This window comes from Tachypleus tridentatus, chromosome 1 (assembly GCF_004210375.1).
Source record: "Tachypleus tridentatus isolate NWPU-2018 chromosome 1, ASM421037v1, whole genome shotgun sequence".
NCBI classification, from domain to species: domain Eukaryota; kingdom Metazoa; phylum Arthropoda; class Merostomata; order Xiphosura; family Limulidae; genus Tachypleus; species Tachypleus tridentatus.
This window is the reverse complement of record NC_134825.1, coordinates 5,782,138-5,804,220: the sequence shown is the minus strand read 5'-3', so window position 1 is coordinate 5,804,220 and position 22,083 is coordinate 5,782,138. Positions and strand designations below refer to the sequence as shown.

Here is a 22,083-nt window from a genome sequence, read left to right as displayed (position 1 = left end):
ATACTCACATATACTTTACTTATATATATACTTACTCACATACACATACACTTATATATATACTCTTCACTCACATACACATACTTATATATACTTTACTCTTATATACACCTATTTTATATATATATACATATACATACTTATATATACACATAATACGCTTACATACACATACTTATATATATATTACATATACTTACATACACATACTTATATACACATACTTACATACACATACTTACATATACTTACTTACATACACATACTTACATATACTTACTTACATACACATACTTACATATACTTACTTACATACACATACTTACATACATACATATATTACTTACATATTACATATACTTACATATACTTACTTATATACAATATACTTACATATACTTTACTTATATACACTTACTTACATATACTTATTTTTACATATACTTTACTTATATACACTTACTTACTTATATATACTTATATACTTACTTACACTTACTTACATATACTTTACTTATATACACTTACTTACATATACTTACTTATATACACTTACTTACATATACTTAATTAGTATAAAAAAAATTTTATTTGTAACATTTTCTCAAAAACGAAGCTCACTCGGTAACCCAATCCAGATTCAGCTACAGCTTGACTCTGCGGACCAACGTACATACATCCATTAATCACGTTTAGATCTGACCTGAATGTGAACATTGGTGTGGCTCTCACGTCTTGTATTCAGCCCCAACTAAAACGAAGGGTGGTTTACCTACTAAGCCCTCCCTTGTTTTTTCACTCTCACTGATGTTTTAATATGAGAGAATTAGCGTGTTGTCATACTTTTATATAAAAACAAGTGTAGGGCTCACAAGAAAGATAGAACAGCAGATTCGGTTCGGTTCAACTTATTAAAGTAAAATGTTATTTAAACAACATGAAAACATAATTCATACTTGATGAAACTCTGGCATTAATTACATATAATAACTATTTAACATATAATAACTATTTAATGAACATGATAATGTCAACAAATGCATCGCTAAAAAACGGGTTTCAATATCCTGGTGGGCTCAGCACAGATAGCCCATTGCGTTGCTTTATGCCGAACAACAAATACGTAAACTGTACAGACTGAAGAAAATGCAATAAAACGTTTACCACGCAAACTTCCGTTTGATATCTTTTATCAACATAAAATAATTTATAATATTTCGCCAGCCAGTTGCGAAATGGATTTACTTACTGTAAAAGTAAACTTTACCTGTTTAAAGACGTACCACATCTAAAGAAGGAAAGGTTATTGTGTTGTAAACTACTTGGTAAGACTAAACCGTTTTAAAGATGTACCAGATTTAAAGTATAGAAAGTTATTGCATTGTGAACTACTTGGTAAAACTAAACCGTTTTAAAGATGTACCACATCTAAAGAAGAAAAGGTTATTGTGTTGTGAACTACTTGGTAAAACTAAACAGTTTTAAAGATGTACCACATCTAAAGTATAGAAAGTTATTGCATTGTGAACTACTTGGTAAAACTAAACCGTTTTAAAGATGTACCACATCTAAAGAAGAAAAGGTTATTGTGTTGTGAACTACTTGGTAAGACTAAACCGTTTTAAAGATGTACCAGATCTAAAGAATAGAAAGTTATTGCATTGTGAACTACTTGGTAAAATTAACCCGTTTTAAAGATGTACCAGATCTAAAGTATAGAAAGTTATTGCATTGTGAACTACTAGGTAAGACTAAACCGTTTTAAAGATGTACCAGATCTAAAGTATAGAAAGTTATTGCATTGTGAACTACTTGGTAAGACTAAACCGTTTTAAAGATGTACCAGATCTAAAGTATAGAAAGATATTGCATTGTGAACTACTTGGTAAAATTAAACCGTTTTAAAGATGTACCAGATCTAAAGAATAGAAAGTTATTGCATTGTGAACTACTTGGTAAAATTAACCCGTTTTAAAGATGTACCAGATCTAAAGTATAGAAAGTTATTGCATTGTGAACTACTAGGTAAGACTAAACCGTTTTAAAGATGTACCACATCTAAAGAATAGAAAGTTATTGCATTGTTGAACTACTTGGTAAGACTAAACCGTTTTAAAGATGTACCAGATCTTAAGTATAGAAAGTTATTGCATTGTGAACTACTTGGTAAAACTAAACCGTTTTAAAGATGTACCACATCTAAAGAATAGAAAGTTATTGCATTGTGAACTACTTGGGGTAAGACTAAACCGTTTTAAAGATGTACCAGATCTAAAGAATAGAAAGCTATTTTATTGTGAACACACACAAACTAGGTTAATTGGTTTCACAATAAACAATGCAGACTTCTTTATTATTTCTTGGTTTATTGTTCTTATTAAACTTCCGGTAAAACTAACGAGTGTCTTATTAATCAAACATAGCATTATGAGTATTAACAATAACACTTCATATATAGCCCAGCGAGTTTGTTTATTACAGTTCAGCACAAACTACATGATATGCCCAACACAGATATTAGAATCTAATGTCTAGTCTTAAGTCAGCAGACGTACCGCTGTGCCTATGGAAGACAACTCGATGAGAGTCTTACCAACAAAAAATTTACAACCTTACAAGTCTTACTAACAAAACTTCATGTATAACCTTACAAGTCTTACCAAGAACGTTGCAGGAATAACCTTACGAGTGCCACAAGCGGGAAGTAGCACTCTGATATGGAGTTATTACCTACCGCCCAAAACAGGTCAAGTGGAAATAAATGGCCAGCCTGAGGCAAGAAATGTTTGATGTGGGTGTACGTTCGTGGGCGAACTATTAACCTTACTTACCTGGACATGCATCACCGATGACGTCATTGATATACGTTTTGTTTCTTGTAAAGTGTTTGTCTCAAAGCAAAGCCACATCAGAGTCTACCGAGGGGAATCGAACCCCTGATTTTACGGTTGTAAATCCGTAGACTTAAGCTGTACCAGCAGATGACTTGTTTGTTTGAGCGTTTACTAAATATTATACGTTTCTCCTTTAATTTACAACCGACGTCCTTTGTACTTCAAGAATTATGAATGAATGAAAAATATCTTAGGAAACTTAAAACCATGTCCAAATTTTGTAGAAGTAATTATAAATATTTAATTAAAAATGAGATGTTTACCTCATTCTGTGGTCAATGGATGAAAGTTGTCAGTAATCAGAAACAATGATGTAAAAAAACTAAAATGTAATCCAAAAACGTGAAAAGACAAAGCTTGTCGGGGTTGGGGGTGGGGGTATTTTGTTTGTTTGTTTTGAATTTCACGCAAAGCTACACGAGGACTATCTGCGCCAGCCGTCCCTAATTTAGCAGTGTAAGAATAGAGGAAAGGCAGCTAGACATCACCACCAACCGCCAACTCTTGGGCTACTCTTTTTACCAACGAATAGTGGACTGACCGTCACATTATAACGTCCCCACGGCGGAAAGAGCAAGCATGTTTGGTGTGACGGGGATTCGAACCTACGACCCTCAGCTTACGAGGCGAGTGCCTTAACCACCTGACCCTCGTGTTGCTTTGCGTGAAATTCAAAACAAAACAAACTCTCCAATTGTTCACCAATGCGTGTAAGGACCTGTTGTGTGCAACAACAGATGAAATTATTATTAAAGAATCTGTTTCGAGAGTTTTAACTCTAATGACCTGAAATAAAGTACACTTGTACTGTATGCAGCCCATTATTATCAAGTAATTGTCTGGTAATAAAATTACATCAAAAATAAACAAACCAAACACAGGAGAACCTCAAGATACGCAATATTAAATATATAAAAATATATAAAAGGAAAAAATAAATAAAAAGGATTATAGCATATCAATTAAAACCAGCCCATTTCCCTGCGTTAATATAAATGGATATCGTGTAAGTTATTATACGCATAAATTTAAAATACTATAAGTTTAAGAAAAGTACTGACAGACTGAAATATAATTCAGTTATATAGAAGTTACTGTTTCATGTTCCGTTAGAAAGTAAAATGAAGCAAATATAATATCATACCTGTTCTTAAAGTTCCAGAACTGAAAGAAATAAATGAAAATGGAAGATCAGAGTGGGAGAGTCACGTGGTAACATGTCCAAACTGTCCTTGAATGTGACCAATACCAGTTAAGGTGAGTGAAGATCAACAAGTTCAAGACCAGGAACCACACAGGTGAACTATTTTAGAACAGGACAGGAACAATGTATATGAAGAACAACCCGTGGATTTTGGAACGATTATTTATTGAAGGACAAACAGTGGATTTTGGAACGATATTTATTAAAGGATAAAATAACCCTTAGATTTTGGGAAACGTTATTCCTTTTAATTAATGTATTTATTCTTTTCTAAAAATCAGGTATAAAACAAATAGACTCACATAGTTAGAAAGCAGGTTTCGACACCCGTGGTGGGCAGAACACACATAGCCCACTGTGTAGCTTTGTGCTTAATTACATACAAACGAACCAACTTACATATTTCCAAATACATTTCGCTTACCACTGACACAGCGGTAAGTCTACAGGCTTATAATGCTAATATCCGGGTTTCGATACCCGTGTTGGGATCATTACAGGAAAGATGGCTCGTTATTATAGCTTTGTACTTAACTATAAACAAAATATATTTCACGTTATATTGAACATTATCACATTATGGTTTACCGAGAAACTTTTATATCGGTTATCACTAACACCACCGTTTGACAAACCCGGTTTGGAAAACAATTATGTTCACTACAGATATGTTTCTATGTATGTCTGTGGGAGGGAGATATAAATGATATGCTTAGTTCAACAACACGACACAATTAAACTTGTAACACTACAGTTTGGAGGCGAAAGAAATATAAAAACAAAACCTAAACCAACAGATTGATTTGTTATTCTGTTTAACACAAATTATAAATGTACTGAAACTTGAGCACAGCTTTTGTTCCTATACAAGTTTTAAAACATTTTTAATCACAGTAAACGTTTCGTTCTCGAAAGAACCTCACGCTTTAATGAGACGACTGACATTAACATAAGATATCATACTCGGAAGAAAGCCCATCAGTGTGGAAGTTATCTACCGGAAGAAAGCCCATCAGTGTGGAAGTTATTTACTAGAAGAAAACCCATCAGTGTGGAAATTATCTACCGGAAGAAAGCCCATCAGTGTGGAAGTTATCTACCGGAAGAAAGCCCACCAGTGTGGAAGTTATCTACCGGAAGAAAGCCCATCAGTGTGGAAGTTATCTACCCAAAAGGAAGGTATTAAAGCTGGCATGAATCTTCGTGAGATTTTGAATAAAATGAGATTATGACGAATGAAACTGGTCCGTAACTCTTAGACCTCTCACGAGAAAGTACGTTAACCTCATCAGATCTCGAAATTGTTAAACCATGATAAAAGAAGTGTTGGTTTCGATAGTGTTTGGGAATTGAGTGTTTAATGGAACAAGAGAGAATAAATAGTTTATTATCTGAGTTTCGGTCTGGAATAAAGGAACAGCAGGCAACATTGCTACAATGTTTGAGTTTCACACAAATACAAGTAAATACACTGTTAATCAGGCAGATATTGCGTAAATACAGTCGAAATATTGAGCCACTCGATTTTGGTCCCCTTCTGTAAGCCTAAGCGTCAGTAACATGTTATTGTTTGTGAAATACTCCAATGACATCGATTATAAGCATTTGTATTCCTTAGTAAAAAAGAAATATATATAAAAATATCAGAACATATGATTTCAAGTTAAATATGTAGTAACAACACATTTATTTTTTCAATGTTTTTAATCACAAACAAAAATGGATATGGTCATTCTGTTTAAACATTCGTAGAAATATAGCCCAAAGGATCGGTAAGCCGCGTAAGTGAGGGTAACCAAATTAAGCCTAAATTTACATTTCACAATATTTTATCCTATGCTTAAAAATAAACGCAAATTAAACTTTCTAAAACTGTATTATGTTCAGAATGTTAAGTGTAATTCTTACCCTTTAGTAGTATGTATTGCTTTCCCGGTAAACTTTGTCGTTTTTCATTCATTGTTATATTCAACATATAATAATAATTATAATAATTTGGCGTAAATAATGTCGTAATCTGAAACAAATACTGTTCATATTGAGCGTGGAAAAACGATGAAAACAATCTAAAAACATTTTATTTTCGTTTGTTTATTCGCGATAAAATTTTCCGAACTGGGATTTCTGATCACCATCACAGTGATTTTAGCATCCTGACTTTATATATTCACTGATTTTCATACGTTTGACACCTGTTTTAATTTCTCTTGTTGATAGTATGGGCAGGGGAGTCGACTTGCAATCTACGGGTCGCCGGTTCGAATCTCCATCCCACCAAACATGCTCGCCCTTTTAGCCGTGGGGGCATTATTATGTCACAGTCAATCCCACTATTCGTTGGTAATAGGGTAGCCCCAGAGTTAGCTAATAATTGCTAGCTATCTTCCCTTTAGTATTTTACTGCTAAATTAAACACGGCTAGCGCAGATAGCCCTTTTTGCAGCTTTACGCGAATTTCAAACCAAACACCATCTAACTTATATCAGTCATAGGATAAAATTCATGGACGTGGCCCTGAAAAGGAGAACTCGTAAAGAAAAAAAGAAAAAAAAAACACTACGAGCCTTTATTAAAACAATAAACAAGGAAGAAGAAAGGGGTCAAAGTGCAACTGACCCTCCTAGAATTCCTTTATAATACCTCAATGACCAGAAATGACACGCCCACATCACCATGTCTCTAACGAAAATGCCGTGCTTAGTGTGCTTATTTTACCTAGTTGTTTTGAAGTTGAATTATGTAAAAATAAGCTTGGAATCCATATTAACTTTCAAAGAGAGGTTTTTCTTTTTAGTTCCTGTCTCCGAGTTTACATCCATGGAATAACTTGTCAGTTAATATGAAATAATGATACATTCTACAAATGATACCACATTTACACAGATGTGTTTTCTTAAAGTTATTAATACAAGTAACAAAACGTATTGACAAAAGCTTCTTGGTCAAAAGATAACATCAGATAGCAAAGGGTGTACTCACAACTTACACAGCCAATTGCAATTCTCACATGAAGGATACGACAGAATCTATTGAACCAAATTAAATTTCACCATCTATGACGTGTAGACAAGCAGAACTATTTTGATACATAATGATAGCAATGAAATGTATTTGTTTTTACCAGTTGAAACATATTATAACAAACATTAATTGGTTGGTTCAGACATTTGCACAGAGCAAGCAGCACTTCATTACTTTTGAGCTAATAGAATAGACAGATGCGAGCTTTCGAATAGCACCCAGTGCCAATTCATGGGCTACCTTACTCAATAGTGGCATTTGACTGCTACTTTTATATCGCACACACGAAAGTGTGTACCGAAATATTATTTTATTTTTAATGCGGCTACGGAGGGTGAACCTCAGCTTGACACAATAATTGACCAGTAAACCAAACACCACCCAACATCACAATACATTGGTTACTGCAAAAACATCTTATGTCCAATAAAACTAACTTCCTAAGGACTACAGTGTATTAAAGTCAGAACTGGATCAGATCACTGAATCTATTCATAAAACACATCGTGATTTTAGTCGCATCTGGCTTGTTTCTTTTAAAAACTCCACCACCACCATTAAAGTCTGGTTAGCAAGATGACCCTTTTCACACTATATAAAAGTGAAAAAGGTTAGTATATTTTGTTTTGAATTTCACGCAAAGATACGTAAGAGCGATCTACTTTAGCCATATCTAATTTATCAGCGTTAGAATAGAAGGAAAACAGCTAGTCATCACCACCAACCGCCAACTCTTGGGCTACTCTTTTACCCACGAACAGTGAGAGTAACCGTAACATTAAACGCCTCCACGGCTGAAAGGACAAGCATGTTTAGTGTGACGGAGACTCGAACCTGCAACCCTCTGAGTACGAGTCGTGTGCTTAACCACCTGGCCATGCAGAGCCCCTTTTGTAGTTTGCCTATTTCTCATAGTTAAGAATATTTATTTTCGGTTGTAGTTATCCTTGTAGGATTTTAGCAGCCTTCATGGTAGAGCATATTACACAGGCCTGCGAGTATAAATTTCATGAAAGTTTTTTGGTTTTAATAAAGGATTTTCCATAATTAAACTACGCAGATTTCGAAAAATAATAATATTCATTTTTTCTATCACATAAAGATTGTTTTTTAGAAATCGGGAAAAAAAAACCTTTACTTCGACCGAATTATTTTGTATTACTATGTTTCTTATGTTTGGGTCATAGAACAATTGATAAGACTCTCACGTCGCGATTGGTCTAGAGAAATCTATAGCCAAAAGCTGTCAACAATTTAAGCATAACAAAATATAGCCCGATTTCAATTAAAGTTATTCACTTTCGTAAGGGTGCATATGACATTTCGAGTACAAATATGTACTCAATGAAGATAAATGGATGTCATTTTAGACTTCAGTGTAAAGGAATTATTATAGAACATGTATCGATTTCCAGACAACAAAACTATCGCAGATCTAAGTGATATAAGGCCCTTGTTTAAGGTTGTTGTTTACATCTCTACAAACTTCTTTCTGGAACATTTAAACTATTTTGAATGTACTACAAAAACAAATTATTGGGTGGCATATATAATGAAAGCTAATGTCTTGCTGAATTTGTTTCACAAAACCCACTGTAAATTTAGTGGTTTTATCTTCCTTGATCCGCGTGACTAATTCTCATATTCCTAGAAAAGAACTGAACAAACAGTTATAACACCGACTTTATATATTTTTAATTTGTAAATATATCACATTGGTCATGAACCAACAACACACATTTGTCAACAAGACAAATGAATGATATGAAAGTCGTTTGGAACAAACAAACTAGAAACTTTAGAAAGGCAGACGATCCACTCTACCAGTGAATTAAACAAAAACAGTTGTTTGGTCGGTTTAGCGTTTCATGGCGTAAAGCAACTCGGCTGTCTGTACCAAACATCCGGACTAAAACTTAAAATTAAAGTAAAATTGTTAAAATTCATAAAAGGAAATTATCGTAAAACAAACAAAGTTTAATTTTTGAATTTAAAACATAAATAACATTAAATACAATTTTTATATCTGGTGTACAGTGGTCAGATAGAAACTAGAGTCATACAAGTTTTAAAGGATTTTCTGTAGCATAATAATAATTATCATAACTCACCAGGATGACTAATGGGTAAGTAAAAACAGCAGCGTTAGACACCTGAAGTTGGCCTTTCCAGTCCTGGTTTCGAGTTATTTGACGTCACGGCCGTTTTCTAATTTCAAATCGAACAAGTTGTACTTCAATTCTTAAAAGGAAAACACATTAAGAAAATGGTTTAATTTATAAACTAAAAACTTAAATAGCATTAAAAAGATTAATGGCCTTTAAAAACAAGAAACACTTGTAAGGTGGACAGTGTTAACATCGCCAACAACACTGTCTAACGTTGTGGACAAACCTTGGGAGAAAATGTATTTAAAATGGTGCCGTCGTTGAGAGTCGTAAAGACGGCAAGACAGTTAAATGTGGTTCATTGTGACCTAAGTGTCACACAGACTACACAGTAGTGCATAAGTCCCAGATAAAAGAAAACGATGAGTCACAAAACTGTGACCAATGCGTAGTCTAGTTAGAACAACTTCCTCTTTCTGATCCTTACTGAAACAAGACGGCCAACGTCCAATAGAAGGTTTTATTTGTAAAAGCTTGTTCTCACATTGCTCACTCAAAGTCGACTGCCAACTGGCACGGAGCCGAATCTTGAGTACAGGACCATAGTCCATGTATGGAACAGGCACGGCAGTGATAGTGCCAGAGCAGACAGACTTAGCTGTGATGTCGACGAGCTCGTTTCCGTGAATACCAACATGGCCTGGTATCCAGAAAAACTGGATAGAAGTAGATATTAAAGAGAAATGGGCCAGCCGGTTTTGAATATCGACTAGAACAGGGTGTGAACCAACGTGAAGCGATTCCAGGGCCAGTAGAGAACTAACTGAGTCATTATAAATAGTGCAGTTTGAGTACTGCTTAGCTTCTGTGTGATCCAAAGCAAGAGAAATGGTGTACAGTTCAGCAGTGAACACAGAAACTGTAGAGGGGATTCTGTACACAACCACCAAATCATAACAAACCATGGCAGAGCCCAAAGAGTCACCTGATCTCGAACCATCTGTATAAATAGGAATGGAAGGATGGTTCGACAGATGTTCAGTAAATAACAGACAGTACTTCCAATCGGGAGTATCTACTTTTCTCAGATCACTCAAAGAAAGGTCACATTTGAGGATTGTAATAAGCCATGGTGGGATGAGCTGACCAGTGGATACAGCAATGTTATCCCAGGACAGACCCAATTCATGCAACTGTGTCTGGATATGAAAGGCAAAAGGAACAATGACAGATCGACTGTTCTAAAAATGCACGGCCCACTGAGGAAGGAAAACAGAACCCCAGGTAGGATGCTGTGGTAAAGACAGTTACAAACGGCGGAGATGTAGAGGAGGTTCATGAAACTCTGGACTGGAAAAGTGCGGAAAGCCCCAGTGCAGAGCCGAAGTCCCTGATGATGAATGGGGTTCAGTATCTTTAAGGCCGAGGGTCTGGCAAAGCCATAGACCAATGATCCATAGTCGAGTTTTGATCGAATAAGAGCACGATGTATCTTTAATATAGAACATCGATCCGCTCCCCAACTGACAGTAGAGAGAACACGGAGGATGTTCAGTGCTCTTGTACATTTGACCCGTAGCTGCTTTAAGTGTGGTATAAAGGTCAGCTTACGGTCAAAGATAAGCCCCAAGAACTAAGTCTCAGGGACCACAGGCAGCAAAACTTCACCGATACGGAGTTCAGGATCGGGGTGAATACCCGTTGGCAGCAAAGTGCATGCAAATTGTTTTAGAGAGAGAGAAATTAAAGCCGATCCCTGTGGTCCACTTCAGGACACGATCGAGGGCAGTTTGTAGTTGCCATTCAATACATCTCATGTTCGACGACTGACACGAGATGTGAAAGTTATCGACATGGAGCCCGTTTGCAACAGTGAGAGGGAGTTGTTCAGTGATGGCATTAACCTTTATACTGAAAAGTGTGACACTCAAAACACAGCCCTGAGGGACCCCAAGTTCCTGTAGAAAGAACAGGAAAGTGTCGAACCCACACGACTTGGAATAGCCTGTCCATAAAATTGTTTTTAATAAAATGGGCAAATGGCCACGTAACCCTTTAACGGAGGTATCGCAAAATGCCATACCTCCATGTAGTATCATAAGGCTTCTCAATGTTAAAAAATATTGATACAAGATGATTGAGAAAGGCTTCTCTGATTGATGTTTCAAGTCGAATCAGGTGGTCCACGGTGGATCGCTGCCAAGGATGTGTCGAGTGACAAAGACAGGGTGGGAACATGCTGATCAACCAACAGTGCCACCCCTCCATGTACTCTCCCATCACACAGCCTGTCATTTCTGTACAAAGAAAACTGCCGAAAGATTATTGTATAGGCAGGTTTCAGAAATGTGTCATGTAAGGAAAGACATACAGGATGGTAGGAACCAATCATTGTTTTGATGTCATCCAGATTAGAATGTATATCTCGACAGTTCCATTGTATCAAGGTGGCCATTTTTATTTATGTGTAGACGAATTGGATGGAGAGCCCTTCTGTTTTTGACCACTTCTTTTTTCTTTATTTTTTTATTCGAGGGAGATCTGTCAGCTTCCATGGATCCTATCTTGGGTCGATTGGACAGGTCTTTGGAAGAGAATTCCAGCGACTGAGAACGTGAACAAATGATCGTTTTGTATCTTGTGGTGGAAGAAGAAGATGTACCTGGAACCAAAGGAAGTGAATCTTGGGATTTATTAGAATGTATGTTAAGGACAGAGATGGGTGTTGACGTTGATTCGTCAACTTTTTTAACCACGGAGGTCAAAAGACTATCATATGGTTTGAGAACGATTACTTTGTAGGCACAGAGAGATCCGTCTTCCACTGAAGTAGTGGAACAAAGAGCAGCAGCAAACCTCCGATATGAAGTGGTGGACAGCACCATTAGAGCCTTAGTGTAAGTAATGTTTTGAATCGTCTTCAAACGCTGAACCTCCTTTTCTTTCAACCACGAAAGTAGGACGGATAAGAGCCAATGAGGGTCCATATCACACTCACAGGCATCGTGGTTCTTGCCACCGCAACAAGCACAAGTCAAGAAACCACGACATGATATCTTCGAGTGGCCAAACCGCTGACATCTGATAGGGTCTGGAATGTATGGCCGTACCTTGCAATTAAGATAACGACGAATTCAAAATAGCATGGGGCATAACATCAATGGGTATATCCTTAATCGCCTTTGAATATAAGAGGAGTTCACTGTGTTTAAATGTGGATGTTTCCACCAATATGTTACCAGAGCAAAGCTTCTTTACTGACTCTGGAGAGCCAGCAAGGCCCACTAGTCTATTATGAGTAAAAATGGAGACATCTGCCCTAAAGGTTTGTCTGAAAGACAATGTAATATAAGAAAATGAGGTACAACAGGTGTTACAGATGTTGAAGACTGCTGCTCAGAATCTTCAAGATGTGGTCGTTTAGCTATGGATTGATTTTCACTATTTTATTTAAGTTTTATCTGGAGGATCCATAATAAAAGAATGTTACGGTCCATACTAACCCCACCCACCATGGAACCCTACGAAAAGACGCAATACAGTGCCAATCAAGGACACTGCAACAACACCAGGGTTTAATGAGCACTATACCCAAACACCAGCAACAGATACAATGTCCACAACACCTGCTGAGAACATCCAACACTGGTACTTGGTTGACCCTAGCCCAAGTGGACCAGCCGATTGGCCTTATGGGGCCACCCCAAGGCCGCCTTTCTACAGGAATTTAAGGCCAAAGTGGTGTGTTAAGGTTGGACCCCTCAACCATTGGGATCCTCTCCTACCCTTCACGGGTCACCACGCACGACAAACACGAGGGTGGATGTTTAGATATCAGAGGAGGTAAATTGAAAAAAAACAGAACCTTCCCTGGGAGGTCCCCTCACCACGTACAGGAATCCACACCGAGGGGAAACAAACACAGAGCAGCAAAACTAGAAACTTTACAAAGGCAGACAATCCACTCTTTCAGTAAACTAAATAATGCTGTTATTTTAAATTAAGCACAAAGCTACACAATGGGTTATCTGTTTTCTGCCCACCTCGGGGATCGAAACCCGGATTCTAGCGTTGTAAGTCTGCAGATATACCATTGTGCCACTATGGGAGGCTTTCCACAATGGATATGGTACAGAAGGCTCACAGTGTACTTAAAACAACAACAAAAGAGTCAGCAGTTAGTACGTTGCACAACAAAGACAAGAACGTTCAATTCTTGCTAACAACAAAATCTGGGGTTCGATTGTTGTGAACAGAGAGATCGTAGATAGTTGGTATATTGCTCAGTTTCGTGTTGAAACAAACAAAACATAAAATTTATATTTTGATGGGGAAAAAAGAAAATTTTACCGAAGTGTTAAAAGTTTTATCATAGCATTTGTTTTAAGAAGAAGTATCATTTATAAATAATTAATAAATTATAAAAACAATCAATTTTGTCTGTCATGAAAATGCCCGCTTACCACTGAGCCACTGTTGGGCAAACTAAATAAAAACAGAGCAGTAAAAACTGGAAACTTTACAAATTTAGATAATCCAATTTTCCAGTGAACAAAATAAAAACAGAACAGCGAAAACTAGAAACTTTACCAAGACCGACAATCCATTCTAACAGTGAATGAAACAAAAACAGAGCAGTAGAAACTATCATTGAAGTCGTTAACCAGAGCTCTCTCCTGTTTTTCATTTTTAAACGGTACTTTACGTGAGGTTTGTCTGCGGGTGCAATTACCGAATGATTAAACAATCTTAAATCAACCACATAATAGAAATTCTCTATGTTTATTTGTCAGTAACTCGCCAAACTGGCGCCGACAGTTTCACGCCACTGAATGTTCGTGTTTTTTACTGAATAACAGTAATTAAAAAAAAAATTGAATCAGGTTCGAATTTGTACAGAACAGAGTTGAAAAACATGTCAATGCCTTTAAGTGGTATTTCTTAAATCGGTTTTGTTTCGATTGTAACACAATAAATAACTCTCAGTTAGTTTTAACAAGTCTTTCTATTTTATAATTACGAACTTCAGTGAAACTTCAAAACGATTTAATCATATTTTGCAAAGTAGCAGTTGGATATTATAATAAAGGTATTCATCCATTAAAGTTCTCTAACACTGTGGTTTCCACCCTTTGGAGGTGAGTGACTTTGACCTTGACGACGCCCTCTACAATCCGGATCGTAAAACTGGACATTATTAAAAAACAACGGCATTCCGTAGGGGCCCTTAAGCCCTCAGATACATAAGACTAAAACGTAAGAAAGTCACTTGTTTTGTTTATATAGAAGAGTGGAACAAGTAGGTTTTTACAAAGGATTTATGGGGTTAGCAGTGCCATGCGTGGGGGTTGGTTAAAATACTGAAAATATTCATTGTTGGTTTATCCTTAAGCACTAGATTATCCTTGACTGGAAACTGGTTTTATTCAGATAACTGGCTTCTGATCGTTTTGGATATTGTTGAACAAGCGCTAGTTAAATGGAATATATTACAAAGGAACAATTTTGCTGTAGCTATATAAGCACCGTATTACATAAAAACGAACTGTCTTCAGCTCTATAAACACCGAATTGCGTAGGAACCAATTGTCTTCAGCTCTATAAGCACCGAATTACATAAGAACCAATTGTCTTTAGTTCTATAAGCATCGTATTAGAAAAAATAACTTGTGTTTAGTTCTGTTAACACCGTATCTTTATTATTAATGAATTCGTTCTACCTCGATTTAAAATATATTTATGTGAAAACATTTTATGTAAAAAATAGCTATTTTGCGACTTCTCCAGGCATATTATAACCGATATTTAAAGAAGTTCTGAAGAAAATTAAAAAATATATATTTTAGCGTGATATTTTTCAAACAATCAACTAAATTAATGAAGAATAGTTATCCAAACAAAACAAAACTTGGTGTTGTAAAATATAGCAATTACGAAGGTTACTAGGACATCGATTTCTACATTCATCAGGTGCACTGCTGTTACGAACGTTAAATTCTGGTAGATAAAATAAACAATACTGAGTAAAAACGTAATTAACTCAGTAGCTTCCTGGAAACCTCAGTGGTATTAAGAAAAAATACTAAAACAGATCTCTGTTTCACTGATTGATTGAATAATTCACAGTATGACAGCTGATAAGCTGTTCTGATTACTAGGAAACCCTTCCATATAATTATGGCTTCATTTTGTTTGTTTTTGAATTAGCGCAAAGCTACACTAGGGCTACCTTCGCTAGCCGTCTCTAATTTAGTAGTGTAAGACTGGAAGGAAGGAAGCTAAACATCATCACCCACCGCCAACTCTTGGGCTACACTTTTACCAAATAATAGTGGGACTGACCGTAACGTTATAACGCCCCCACGGCTGAAAGGGCGAGCATGTTTGGTGCAACGGGGATTCGATCCCGCGACTCTCAGATTATGAGTCGAACGCCTTAACCCATCTGGTCATGCCAGGCCGATGGCTTCATACATTTATTGGATACTCGTGATGGTTATCTGTAACTTACGTGTCGAAAGATGCATTTAACAAAGTCACGCATTTGCTTCAGAATATTTGCCTATCCTGGACCAATATCCGCGTACCTTCGTATTCGAAGTCCGAACACAGTTTTGGAATTTAATTTTTATTGTTTGTTTTTATATACTGCAGTCTTTATTTGACTTAATCTTCCAAATTGTATTTCTGAACTTTTTATATTTTGTAATGATCTATATTGTGTTTCCCGTATTTCATATGGTTTAATCCCACGTTGTGTTTCTGAGAGCTGGTAAGGTTTATTGTTCAGAATTCTGCTCTTGAATTTTTAAATACTTTAGTATTTTACTTTGCCTTTGAAATTCTCCATCGTTTAATGTGTTGTTGTTGTTGTCATGGTTCAATATTCAACATTGTTACTAACACTTAGAATGGAGTAGTGTTACATATTTCGTATGTAAAATTTCATCTCGCTTAATGTCCAACATTTTGTTCCTTACACTCGATATGCTTTAGTGTCCCAGATTTGGATAATGCTTGCGATATTTATGAGAGCTAAAAGCATTATTTCTGAAGTTTCTAATGAAATAGTGTATGAATAGAGGGTTTTCAGATAATAACTTCCTCATGACTGTCATGTTCCCACTATTCTGGTTTAAGGAAAGCGAGTTACGACATGTTCTTTGTTTCCTTTATTCATACTTAAACAGTAGAAACCATGTTAGGCCCGGCCTGTTCAAGCGTGTTAAGGCGTTTGACTCGTAATCCGAGGGTCGCGGGTTCGAATCCCGGTCACACCAAACATGCTCGCCTTTTCAGCCGTGGGGACATTATAATGTGACGGTCAATCCCACTATTCTTAGGTAAAATGTAGCCCAAAAGTTGGCGGTGGGTGGTGATGACTAGCTGCCTTCCTTCTAGTCTTACACTGTTGAATTAGGGACGGCTAGCGCAGATAGCCCTCGATTAGCTTTACGCGAAATTCAAAGGAACCATGTTTTTTTAAAAAAATGCCTGTTTTGAGATCTAAATTGTATTTGAAAATGTATGAGGCAAAATTTCAATAGAATTCTGTCGTGGATTTAGTAATTTTTTTATTTTTTGCAAATAAGTGCAATGTATTTTATCTGTTCTTACTTTCTCAAATACATTGTATAAAGAAACCAACTGGGAAACGGCGTAAATAAATTTAAAATTACGCATACGTAGAATGTTTATACTTTAAACTCACACTAAATAAATGTATATATATAAATAGTATGCAAATATATAGCATCTATTTTAACAGTATATATTTATATATGAATATAATTATAGTTAACATTTATCCTGTTTGATTGTGAGGCCCACTTAACTGTAGTTATTTTGAGTCGATCTCAGTTTCGCATACAATAAATGTTTCAACATTCTTACCTGAAGCATGTTTCCTTCATGTTTATAAAACTCCTTCCTTACGATGGAGATAAAGGTTCACTGAAGAAACCCTGTTTAAATCTCCGATGACTAAACGTTGGAACGAACCAAACTGAGGCTATTTACTTTCGAACCACAACAGTCAGCCGTCAAACCCACAAATCTGTTTACAGATCGCAGGTAAACAGCTGGGAATGTTCTGGATTACGAACGTTAATATTGTACTATAGTTGATTCACGAAACTTTAGGTGGAATTTTATTTCAGGGCACTTGGTCTAGCTTGTCTCTTTTAGGAGTAACCATTAGAACGACATGGACTATCCTTATGGATTCAGTGAATATGCTTAGTACAAAATTAAGTGCTAATTAGCAGGAAGATGAGGTAATTCATAATTCAGTTATCTCTTCGTTGTACACTTTTACTTCACGGCAGATCAAAGATTATACCTTCTAAGACAACGAAACTCCTAACAGTATTGTTGGGAGACTTATTCACACGACGAATTTCCTGACAGTTGTCTGATGTCTGAGATGGTACTTTCCAAAACAACAAAACTCCTGATAGCAGTCTCATGGAAGTGACTTTAAGACTTATGCACTCCTTACAACAGTGTGAGAGTTTTCTAACACAGTGTAACTATAGACAGTAGTGTGAGGTGACTTTCTAAGATAACTGGACTCCTGACAGCAGTCCAAGAGGGAACTTTATAACACAGTGTAACTACGGACAGCAGTCTTAGGGGATCTTTTAAAGCATAAGTACTCCTGACTTTCTAAAACATCGTAACTCCAGACAGTAATACGATGTGACAGTGGGTTATAACAACGGAACTCCTTACAGTGCTTCCTGTGCTAACGTATCCAGCTACCTGATCAGTGCCTTCTTGGGCCTCGCCCTTCTTCAACTGCAACCAACCCGCTTTCGCACTCTGACGGTATGTGGCGCTACGAGTAGAGTAGGCGCTCAACACGCGCTCTCAGGCACTATTCGCTCTGCTTCCTGTATTGGTGAGAACGAGCGAGCGAGTTTGTGTCACGTGATAGCAAACTCGTTTTTCCCTTTTTCTTTAAAGGTCTTTAAAAACAGCTTTGTTAACAATCTGTACTTTCTAAAACCAACATATCCTAGATATTGTTAACAGATACATTTGGTGATTCATCTCATTAGTAACTGGCGTTCTTTACACAATAATTTATTTAAATATTATTTTGCCTAAGAAATGGCACAAATAACATTTCATTAACGAAATTCATTGCACTGTTTGTGCAGAAATTATATAATTATATACACTAGCAGAAACTCGCAAAAAACTGTGATTAAGTCAGTATTTTTATTACAACGTTGCTTCTTTATATGCAAGGTTTCTCTAACAATACAAAATAATGCTAATCGTAGACTTCGAAATTTGTAGTCCTAATTAACCTTAGGCCTAACTTTACCCAAACCTTCTTTAAATATGGCTTACATTCCATGAAGAGATAACACTATAACCTGTGTATGATTTTTGCTTTTGTTTAGTTAGGGTTAAAATTTATCGCACTTAATACCATCAGTAAATAAACTTACAATGTTATTCTACGTCCTAAAGTTGGACCTTATTTTAAAACTTTGAAAATATTTTAGTACCTTCTTGTAGAAAATATTTACAACAGTACTTTTACGTCTGTCTTTTGTTTATATCCTTTAAATTGACGCGCATGTGCGTTTAGATAATAAGGTAAGCGGGCATGACAGACAAAATTGATTGTTATTATAATATATTCATTATTTATAAATGATACTTCTTCTTAAAACAAATGTTCTGATAAAACGTTTAACACTTCGGTAAAATTTTCTTTTTTCCCCATCAAAATATAAATTTTATGTTTTGTTTGTTTCAACACGAAACTGAGCAATATACCAACTATCTACGATCTCTCTGTTCACAACAATCGAATCCCAGATTTTGTTGTTAGCAAGAATTGAACGTTCTTGTCTTTGTTGTGCAACGTACTAACTGCTGACTCTTTTGTTGTTGTTTTAAGTACACTGTGAGCCTTCTGTGCCATATCCATTGTGAAAAGCCTCCCATAATGGCACAATGGTATGTCTGCGGACTTACAACGCTAGAATCCGGGTTTCGATTCCCGAGGTGGGCAGAAAACAGATCGTCCATTCTGTAGCTTTGTGCTTAATTACTAATAACAAACGTGTGAACTAATGTATATAATTAACTAAGTATTAATGAGATGTAATATAAAATATATTCCAATATTTTTATTCTGAAGATGTCAGGTGGCATAAGTTCACAGTTGAACTTTTCGAGAGTTACAACAGTTCACACGAGTAGTTTCGAATCATCTGAAATCACATCAACTTTTCACCAGGATTCTATTGTCATAACGACCTCCAGTACATTATAATCGATTTCTGACAAAGTAGCCCACATTGGCACAGTGATAAGTCTGCAGAAGTCTAAGACCAAAAACTAGGTTTCGAAACCCGTGATAGGCACAAAACAGATAGCCCAGGGTGTAACTTCGTGCTCAGCCACAAAAAAAGAAACAAAGAAATCGATAAAGTAAAACACGTTCGTTAGAGGTCGCTTGTGTCGCACCTAAAGGGCGAGGTTGTCTTACCTAGAGCCCTAAATTGGGATTCTAAACCTACCAGTCCATGTACAGGGAGAGACATTTCATCACTGTGATTAATGAATGAATATATAAAGGTCGAATCTGAGAATTGCATTCTTACCACATTCAACCCTTGAAGTAGGACACATTGATACCAGTGCTTACTCAGGCTTGAAGACGCCATACAGCCACTAAGATATAATAACCCGTGGAATTGTACACATTACCTCATAATCACGGCATTTGACAGAGTTGTTGGTTCTAATCGGACGACAGGTTGACCACATTCAGAAATATGCTACTATCCACCATTTAACTTTCACGGTACCTCTAAATAGAAACAAATATATTAAAAAAAAGTCAAACCACGTATCATAAAAACTGTTAGTCATTATATATATATACATATATATATATACTGTTTCTTATGGGTTTTCCACATCAGAAAGAGGGGTTAGAACTCTGTGCTCCTTAAATAAAAACTGAGGCCGTTCGATATTTCAGTTATTGAGGCTACGCCATAGAAAGGTTTGCAGTGCTATTTATTTCATTTAGATAACTAGATTCTCGTGTAACACTGCACTTGACAGCTGTTCATGTAAATAATATAACATGTTTTCTATACCTCTACAAACACTCCCTAGTAAGTGGATTCTCGTGTAACACTGCACTTGACAGCTGTTCATGTAAATAATATAACATGTTTTCTATACCTCTACACAACACTCCCTAGTAAGTGGATTCTCGTGTAACACTGCACTTGACAGCTGTTCATGTAAATAATATAACATGTTTTCTATACCTCTACACAACACTCCCTAGTAAGTGGATTCTCGTGTAACACTGCACTTGACAGCTGTTCATGTAAATAATATAACATGTTTTCTATACCTCTACACAACACTCCCTAGTAAGTGGATTCTCGTGTAACACTGCACTTGACAGCTGTTCATGTAAATAATATAACATGTTTTCTATACCTCTACACAACACTCCCTAGTAAGTGGATTCTCGTGTAACACTGCACTTGACAGCTGTTCATGTAAATAATATAACATGTTTTCTATACCTCTACACAACACTCCCTAGTAAGTGGATTCTCGTGTAACACTGCACTTGACAGCTGTTCATGTAAATAATATAACATGTTTTCTATACCTCTACACACACTCCCTAGTAAGTGGATTCTCGTGTAACACTGCACTTGACAGCTGTTCATGTAAATAATATAACATGTTTTCTATACATGTTATACAACACTCCCTAGTAAGTGCGTCCTGAATGCAACAACTCGTTTTTCATGCATTTTACAAATAATAACAAATTTGAAAGATTTTTTTTTGTTTTTGGAATTTCGCACAAAGCTACTCGAGGGCTATCTGTGCTAGCCGTCCCTAATTTAGCAGTGTAAGACTAGAGGGAAGGCAGCTAGTCATCACCACCCACCGCCAACTCTTGGGCTACTCTTTTACCAACGAAGAGTGGGATTGACCGTAACATTATAACGTCCCCACGGGTGGGAGGGCGAGCATGTTTAGCGCGACGCGGGCGCGAACCCGCGACCCTCGGATTACGAGTCGCATGCCTTACGCGCTCGGCCATGCCAGGCCACAAATTTGAAAGAATCATTACACTTTCTCTAGTCACATTGGAAAGACCTTAACTTAGTTATTGCTCGTTTATTTATTTATTTATCTCACTAGAAATTAAGAGTTTAAATGTTTTGTCTTTAGAATACGTATACGATTTCAATTCAGAAAAAGGTTTGAAGTTTATGTTAGGATCAGCGCATAACTTTGAACTACAGAATGAATCCTAGGTTCGTATAGGTTTAAAATAAGTAAAATATAAAGGAAAAACTCGAGCCTTTCTGAAAGTTTCAATCTAGAATTACTTACACCATTTTAACACGTTTAAAGTACAAAAGCTATCACGTATTACATTATCTGCGGATCTTCGAAACTCTTGTTTTAAAATGTGAGTCATATATCCAAGTTAAACATTGTCAATATTGTAGTCCATTTCAATAATTACTTGTGTATTTTTATAAAAAAAAAATCGCGTTTTTCGCTAGTTTTTTATTACACTGAACGTTGTAATATATAAATAATGAATAAAACTGCTAATATGAATCAATATGGGGACCTCACCGGCAGTGTACGCTACTACAACTACTTGGTTATTTGGAGATTTGATTTTATTAAAGGATTAGAGTTAAATGAACAATATTTGTATCAACGCATGTTCGCTGTTTCAAATTTTTATCTGAGAAAGTGTCAAATGGCATCACTTGCCTGTTTATCATATAACAGTTTAGTTCAGAGGTTATTATACAACAGTTTAGTTCAG

At 36.2% G+C, this 22,083-nt stretch overlaps 1 protein-coding gene across 7 annotated transcripts in view; it reads right to left on the bottom strand.

The window, feature by feature from the left end:
- Positions 1-22,083, bottom strand: part of LOC143235657 (uncharacterized) — a 153,987-nt gene that overhangs the window by 103,309 nt on the left and 28,595 nt on the right. For 2 of the 7 annotated variants that reach the window (XM_076473906.1, XM_076474030.1), the window contains one exon: positions 9,231-9,360. The exons of 2 other annotated variants lie outside the window; for them this stretch is intronic. The gene's annotated coding sequence lies outside the window, so the exon portion shown is untranslated. Of the gene's footprint in view, positions 1-9,230; positions 9,361-17,120; positions 18,075-22,083 lie in introns of those variants that run through there. 3 more of the 7 variants (XM_076473964.1, XM_076474105.1, XM_076474119.1) reach the window with 3 other exon arrangements.